At 58.9% G+C, this 8,113-nt stretch overlaps 1 non-coding gene across 1 annotated transcript; it reads right to left on the bottom strand.

Annotated features, from left to right (window-relative positions):
• Positions 1-748: 748 nt before the first annotated feature.
• Positions 749-820, bottom strand: trnad-guc (transfer RNA aspartic acid (anticodon GUC)). The gene has a single exon. It is a non-coding gene; the product is annotated as a tRNA-Asp (tRNA).
• Between the last annotated feature and the right edge of the window lie 7,293 nt (positions 821-8,113).

Genomic DNA, 8,113 nt, shown 5'->3' with positions numbered 1-8,113 from the left:
CTAAGGATAAGGGGTAAGCCATTTAGGACTGAGATGAGGAGAAACTTCTTCACCCCGAGAGTGGTGAACCTGTGGAATTCTCTGTCACAGAAAGTTGTTGAGGCCAATTCACTAAATATATTCAAAAAGGAGTTAGAATAGTCCTTACTACTAGGGGGATCAAGGGGTATGGCGAGAAAGCAGGAATGGGGTACTGAAGTTGCATGTTCAGCCATGAACTCATTGAATGGCGGTGCAGGCTCGAAGGGCCGAATGGCCTACTTCTGCACCTATTTTCTATGTTTTTATGTTTCAATTAGCATGGATCGAGAATTGGCTGGCTAACAGAAAGCAGAGAGTCGGGATAAATGGGTCCTTTTCGGGTTGGAAATCGGTGGTTATTGGTGTGCCACAGGGATCGGTGCTGGGACCACAACTGTTTACAATATACATAGATGATGTGGAAGAAGGGACAGAGTGTAGTGTAACAAAATTTGCAGATGACACAAAGATTAGTGGGAAAGCGGGTTGTGAAGAGGACACAGAGAGGCTGCAAAGAGATTTGGATAGGTTAAGCGAATGGGCTAAGGTTTGGCAGATGGAATACAATGTCGGAAAGTGTGAGGTCATCCACCTTGGGGAAAAAAAAACAGTAAAAGGGAATATTATTTGAATGGGGAGAAATTACAACATGCTGCGGTGCAGAGGGACCCTGGGGGTCCTTGTGCATGAAACTCTTTTTGGAAATTCTACATTTTGAAACAACTGCCTCCCCGTCGGGGAATTGAACCCCGGTCTCCCGCGTGACAGGCGGGGATACTCACCACTATACTAACGAGCATGAAACTCTTTTAGGAACTAACGAGCATGAAACTCTTTTTGGAGTTTATCTGAAAAACATAAAACATTAAACCGTGCCATCTGACCTGGATGACACACCAGACATTTACAAGGCCCTTTTTTTCTTTTTTGTGGTTTTTTTTTGTTTTTCTTTTTTTTTGTTTTTTTTTTTGGGCACTAAAATCAAATTTTTTACAGTGCCCCCTATAAAAGGGGAGGGGGACACTAAAAGCACCGGCAATTAAAACAAATTAAACTTTAAAACATAAAATCAAATTAAAATTTGGTTGCCGGACGTGACGATGCACTCCAGTCCCTCCGGCGCCCACCTCTCGCGGAATGCCGCGAGCGTACCGGTGGACACCGCGTGCTCCATCTCCAAGGACACCCTGGCGCGGAAGAGAGGCAGGCAGTCAGGTTGAACGACCGCCCGCTGCCTGGACCGGCTGATGGCACCCTTGGCCGTGCCCAGGAGCAGTCCTACGAGGAGGCCCTCGGACCTACCCGCTCCCCTCCGCACAGGGTGCCCAAAGATCAGGAGAGTGGGACTGAAGTGCAGCCAGAATTTCAGGAGCAGCCCCTTTAAATAATAAAACAGGGGCTGCAACCTCGTGCATTCCATAAAAACATGGAACACGGACTCTTCCAGACCGCAGAAATTGCAGGCGGCCTGGGAGTCCGTGAACCGGCTTAAAAATTTATTGCACGGCACTGCTCCGTGCACCACCCTCCAGGCCACGTCCCCGATGAATAGTGGGAGGACTCCCGCATAGAGTGCCCTCCATCGGGGACCCCCGCCTCCTCCGGACGGCAAGATAGTACGCCATGGCGTGTCCGGACGGCCGGCGAGGATGGCAAAGTTGAGAGTGTGCAGGAGCAGCCCGTACAAGAAACCCCTCCGCGCGGAACTGAAAGGCACGGAGGGGATTTCCCCGAGGCGGCTCAAGTTGTGAGGCGCCGGCTCCCGAGGGAGGTTCCGGGGTTTGGCGCCGATGAGGAATTCTGTCTGGACGGGGGTCAGTTCGGACGGGATCTCCCCACGTGCTTGAGCCTCCTCGATGCACCTAACAGAGTCAGGGCCCAAAGCTGTTTTTAGCGACTCGATGGCTTCGGCCGCGCGGCAGACGTTGGCTGAATTTAGGCGCCGCGCCAGCATGCCTGGCGCCATCCAGCCCGCTCCTCCGCCATCGAGCAGGTCCCTGACCCTGGTCACCTCACCAGCCACAGCCCTCTCTTCCGACCGCCACATAAAACCTCGGTCGTGGAGGTACGGATTCCCGAGCAGCGGCTCCTGCAGGACAGCCGCCACTCTAGCCGGCGGAGAGCTGCGCTTGGTGGAGACTTTGTTCCAGACCCTGATGAGTTCCTTGTAAAAGACAGGCAGCTCCCGGAGGGCGGTCCTGACACCCCCCAAGTTCACAAACAGGAGCTACGTGTGGTAATTGAGGTCGCGCTGCTGGCGGAAGAAATACATCGCCAGAGCGCACCACCTAGGAGGGTGCTCGACGTAAAGGTATCTCTGCAGGGTCTGAAGACGGAAAGTCGCGAGCTGGGCGCTGACGCACACCAACGACTGACCGCCTTCCTCAAGCGGGAGACTCAAGACCGCGGCAGAGACCCAGTGCTTCCTGTTGTTCCAGAAGAAGTCCACCAGCTTCTTCTGTATCTTGGCGACAAACGCAGGGGGAGGGGTCAAAGTGACCAGCTGGTACCACAACATTGCGGCCACCAGCTGGTTTATGACTAGCGCTCGACCCCTGTAGGACAGCACTCGGAGCAGTCCTGTCCAGCGCCCTAGGCGAGCGGCGACCTTGGCCTCCAGCTCCTGCCAGTTCGCCGGCCAGGCTTCCTCGTCGGGGCTAAGGTAGACTCCCAGATAGAGGAGATGGGTCGTGCTCCAGGCAAAAGGCCTGAGCTCCTCCGGCAGGGAGTCCACCCGCCACTGACCCACCAGGAGTCCGGAACATTTTTCCCAGTTGATTCTGGCGGAGGATGCGGCCGAGTAAATCTCCTGGCACTCACGCATCCTCCGCAGGTCAGCGGAATTCTCTACCGCGAGGAGCACGTCATCGGCGTAAGCCGAGAGGACGACCTCCACGCCCGGCCCTTGCAGAGCCAGTCCCGTCAACCTCGTCCGCAAGAGGCGCAGGAAAGGCTCCACGCAAACAGCATATAACTGGCCGGACATGGGGCATCCCTGGCGCACCCCTCTCCCAAAGCGAAGGGGCGCCGTCAAGGACCCGTTAACCTTAATCAGACACTCCGCGGCGGCGTACAAAAGTCGGATCTGGGCGACGAAATGAGTCCCGAACCCGAAAGCGCGCAGAGTTCCGAGCAGATAGTCGTGATCCACCCTGTCGAACGCCTTCTCTTGGTCGAGAGATAGGAAGGCGACCGACAGACCAGCCTCCTGGGAATGATGGATGAGGTCCCGGACCAGATGGATGTTGTCGTGGATTGTCCAGCCCGGGACCGTGTAGGACTGGTCGGGGTGGATCATGTGGTCCAGCACGGTGCCAAGGCGAGCAGACATCGCCCTGGCGAAGATTTTGTAGTCCGTGCTGAGGAGGGAGACCGGGCGCCAGTTCTTAAGGAGGCGGAGATCGCCCTTCTTAGGCAGCAGGACGATGACTGCCCTGCGCCAAGAGAGGGGCATCTCCCCGGTCGCCAGACTTTCCCCCAGGACCCGCGCGTAGTCGCTCCCCAGGACGTCCCAGAACGCCCTGTGGAACTCCACGGTCAGCCCGTCCAGCCCCGGGGATTTTCCCCTCGAGAGCCGGTCGAGGGCACCGGTCAGCTCCGCCAGGCTTAGCGGAGCTTCCAAATTTTCACCGCCCTCCGGGTTGACTTTCAGCAAGTCCTCCGACAAAACTCTACGCGCTTCCTCGCTGGACGGATCCGGAGAGAACAGAGCCCCATAATAGTCTCGGGCCCTGTTGTTGACGCCCTCCGGATCCGAGACGAGAGAGCCGTCGTCGGCCAGCAGCGTCAAGAGCTGCTTACGGACAGTCTGCCTTTTTTCCAGCGAGTAGAAGAAGGGGGAGCCGCGGTCCAGATCCCGCAGGAACCGGATCCGCGACCTCATGAACGCGTCTCGGGACCCGACGAGCTGCAGGTCCTTCAGCACGGCCTTCTTCGCTTCGTACACCGTCCGCAGGGCCAGGTCCTCGACGACTTGACCGAGACGGGACTCCAGGTCGAGCACCTCTTTTTCTAGGCGCCCGACTCCGGCCGCCCGCCTCTTGGTCGACCCCCTCGCGTACTCTTGACAGAAGACGCGGACGTGAGCCTTGCCCACGTCCCACCATAGCCTCAAGGAGGGGAAGCCCCCCTGCTTCCTTCTCCAGTCGGCCCAGAAACGACGGAATGAGTCCTGGAACCGCACGTCCTCCAGCAGCCGGTTGTTAAAATGCCAGTACCCGGACCCCGTCCTCGCGCGGGAAACGTACGCCCGAGACACGTAAAGGCGGTCGACTCTGGACCATCCTACTCCAGGCTTCACCCAAGTAAAGGCGCTGGAGTCGGGGTGGAGATTTCGCCAGACGTCCACCAAGTCGAAGGACCCAACCAGGTCCCTCAACTTCTCCATCGCCGTCATGCTCTGCGGGGCACCGGAGCGGTCCCTCGCCTTGAGGGTGCAGTTAAAATCCCCCCCGAGGACAATGCAGTCACCGACGTCGACTGAGCCAAGAAGAGCGGACACTTCTTCGAAGAAGCGCGCCTGCTGCGGGCCGGGCTGAGGGGCGTACATGTTCACGAGATGGAGCGGCACGTCCCCCAGGCGAACCGTTACGTGCAGCAAGCGGCCAGGCACGGGCTCCTCGACCCCCAAGATCTCCGGCTGAAAATGCAGGCCCAGCAAGATGGCCACCCCACTAGAAGTGGCGGTGAGGTGGCTCATGCGGACCTCTCCTTGCCATTCCAGGAGCCACGTGGCTTCGTCTCCCGGAACGGTGTGGGTTTCTTGCAGGAAGCACACCGCGTATTTCCCCTCCCGCAGGAGCGAAAAATTGTCAAATCTACGACGTGCCTCTCTGCCGCCGTTGATGTTGAGGCTGGCTATGGTTATCTTCATGGCAAAAGCATAGTGCAACCTCTACCTTAACCTATTGTGGGGGAGGGAGCGGAGTCTTTTGTTGAACTCCGCTCCTTCAGCAGCCCAGCGAGGAACTTTTTGAGCCGGCGCAGCTCAAGGCCTTGCGCCCTTGATAAGGGCCCGCCCGCGGCCATGGTTTTAGCGGCGACGCGGACGGAAGCGATGAGCAGCCCCGGCTCGGACCATCTTTCCCGGGCCAGATGGGCTCGGTTGCGGCGACCCTGGCTCTCGACCAAAAAGTCCCGGAGATCCTCTACGGGAATGAGGGGGGTCTCAGCTGCGGGCACGAGGAGATCCACCGCCTCACTGGCGATGGACTCGAGATCTTCACCCGCGTCCTCCACCGAGTCCCCGTCCTCCTCCGGGAGGTCGCCGCTAGCAGCCGGCCCGTCGACCGCACGAGGTACGGCAAACGGCCCGGCTGCTCCATCCGGCCCTGGCTCTGCCCCGATCCCACCCCCAGGATCGTCGGCAGAGGAGTCCCCACTGGGCTCTTTTAGAATTGGTGCTGGGTCGGGAAGCGACAGCGGAAGGGGTTCCTCCTCCGCCCCAGGAACCGGGGAACAAGGAGAGACCCGGCCATAGGAAATCCCCAGGCCCTCCAAGCGCTCCAGCTCCAAAGTAGGGGACGAGGGTGGGTGTTCCTCCCTCTCCCCGCCGCCACCCCCCGGCCCAGCGTGTACAGATTCATTAAAAGTGCTAATACTTTGTGTTTCTGCCGAGTCGAGCAAATCCCGGGGGAAGTTGGATATTGGCTGGGCAGGCTCAGGTTTGGCATTTTCGGCCCCGCCCGCCTCAGTCCCCGGGACGCTCGGCCCGGCGGCTACGCATTCTTCCGCTAGCCCCACGCCCCCCACGACAGGCAGATCTTCCACGCCCACCCCAGGAGGCAGCGGCTGGGCAGCCTCGACTGCCTCACCCTCCCCGGGGACAGATTCCTCGTGCCTACGGCGCAGTTTGGGGGCGCCGGTGGGGGACACGGGACACGCGGCGGGCACCGACTCCTCCGCGGAGGGATGTTGTTCCCCCCCCCCCGCCTCATTGGAGCGGCGCCTCCTTTTTTTCCTGGGGGGGCACGGAGACAGGGAGACACCCGTGTCTGCCGAGGCCTCCCGCTCCACTCTCCCCTTTTTCTTATCTTGCCCGCGCCCGAACCCCTCTGCGGTATTAGTCAAGGGCTCGGGCACGGGCTCAGGGCACCCCGCACTCGCCGGTGACGGGGTTGGGCCGAGCGCGGTGAACAGCTTGTCTGGCGCACTAAGGGGACCCGCCTCTAGGTGTTTCGCCGCCTTCTTTCCGGTCGGACGCTCTCCCTCCCCCCGCCGGAGGCCGTGAAAACAAAGGCCCCCGACGATGCCCGCGCACGCGGACGCTACTAGGGGGAGGGTGGCGGCGGCGCCAGCCTTGGCCGCCCTCGGTGGTTTGGCGGCTTTGGAGGCGGGGCAGTTCTTGCGAACGTGCCCCACCTCCCTGCAGGCATGGCACCGCACGCCGTCCGACGTCCAAAAGACGCGGTAGGCAGTCCCCTCGTGCACCACATTAAAATTGCCCTCTGTCGTCTCTTCCCGCGCCAGCCGGACAAAGAGCTGGCGGCGGAAGGAGAACACATGGCGCAGGCTGTTCTCCCTGAGGCCAAGCGGTATGAGGTTGATCCGCGACCTTACCTCCCCCAGTTGGTGTAGGTGAGGGAGGAGGAGCTCAGCGGGAACAAAGGGCAGGACGTTTGAAATGATGACCCTCTGCGCGGTGGCCTCGAGAGGGTCCACCGGCAGGAACGCCCCGCCCACCGTGAGCCCCTTTTCAAGGGCCAGGGATACCGCCCGCTCCGACCCCAGGAAGAACACGGCCTTCCCAGACATCTTGGAGGCTGCGACAATGGCCAAGGGGCCGACTACCCCAGCCATCGCCCGCACGCACTCCTCAATGCTCATTGTGGGGTGAGTGTAGCTCTTGACCCCGTGTTTCTTAGTTATAAGTCTGAACGGTGGCAGGGCAGCAGGTGGCGCAGGAGGCGCCGTGGATGTGGATGCCACCTGCGCATAAGTCCTAGCTGGCCCTGCCACCAGCGTAGATGGGGTCGCCATCACGGGGTCCCTTTAAGAGCTACACCCACCCCAAAGTCACAGGCCTTAATGGTCTTTAAATGGCCTCGTTTAATAGACTGAGCAGAGGAGCTCTTAACGAGGCACACCGCTCCTCTTGTTGACAATTGGGGAGGGGCCTTGCTCCCTCTGCTCAGTTGTCTTAATTGTTTTATATTTTTCCAATCAATTTGGGAGGAAATGGCTCTCAGAGAGAGAGGGGAGAGACAGAGAGTAACAGAGAAAGAGAGAGGGGTGTGGGAAGGGGGGGAACTGCGAGGGCAGGTCTCCCCTCGCAGCTGTGGGTGGGTGCAATCCCTAGATGGCAAACAAAAAAATAGTCTTTGGGGTGGTCTTCGGGTGAGGGGAGAAGATGTCTTCACCTGGTGCAGCTGGAGCCACACAGGCACACACTCCCAACGATGTTAATTAGGGTGGATTAATTGTTTCTTCAGCCTGGTAGCTCCAGCTATCCCAGGCTAGGCAATGGAGGAGGGGTGCTTCAAAGGTGTGTGGGGCCCAGTTGTAAGCAAGGCCCCCACACACACTTCCACACACGCACACCCCCCGCGATGTTCCGGCCCCCGACTGGTCTTCTTTCCTCCCCCCACCGATACAGCAAAGTCTTTTAGGGACTGCACCAATACACCCACCTGTAGAATGGTAGAGTCTCCCTCCTTCCACACTGGATGTTGTTGTTGGTCTTTCCCCCCCTCTCCAACTCTTTGTAGAAATGGTGAAGTTGTTAAAGTTTTCTGCTTTTTCCTCCTCTCCCTCTGGGTGAAAGTTGGTGGTGAAGCCCCTTCCTTCCTTCCTTCTCTTCCTGGGCTGATTCACAGGCCCAGCCAGGAGCAAAAGAAGCAGCTCCTTTTCTCACTGCTCACAGCTCCAACTGTTTAGGCCACGCCTCCACTGCTCCACAATTGGCCCAGGTGCAGCAGGTAATCAGGAAGGCAAATGGAATGTTGCCCTTCATTGCGCGAGGGACGGAGTACAAAAGCAGGGAGGTCCTGCTGCAACTGTACAGGGTATTGGTGAGGCCGCACCTGGAGTACTGCGTGCAGTTTTGGTCACCTTACTTAAGGAAGGATATACTAGCTTTGGAGGGGGTACAGAG

This window comes from Pristiophorus japonicus, chromosome 1 (genome assembly GCF_044704955.1).
Source record: "Pristiophorus japonicus isolate sPriJap1 chromosome 1, sPriJap1.hap1, whole genome shotgun sequence".
In the NCBI taxonomy this organism is placed as follows: Eukaryota; Metazoa; Chordata; class Chondrichthyes; family Pristiophoridae; genus Pristiophorus; species Pristiophorus japonicus.
Note: the sequence above shows the minus strand (reverse complement) of the source record. Positions and strands in the feature narration are given on the sequence as shown.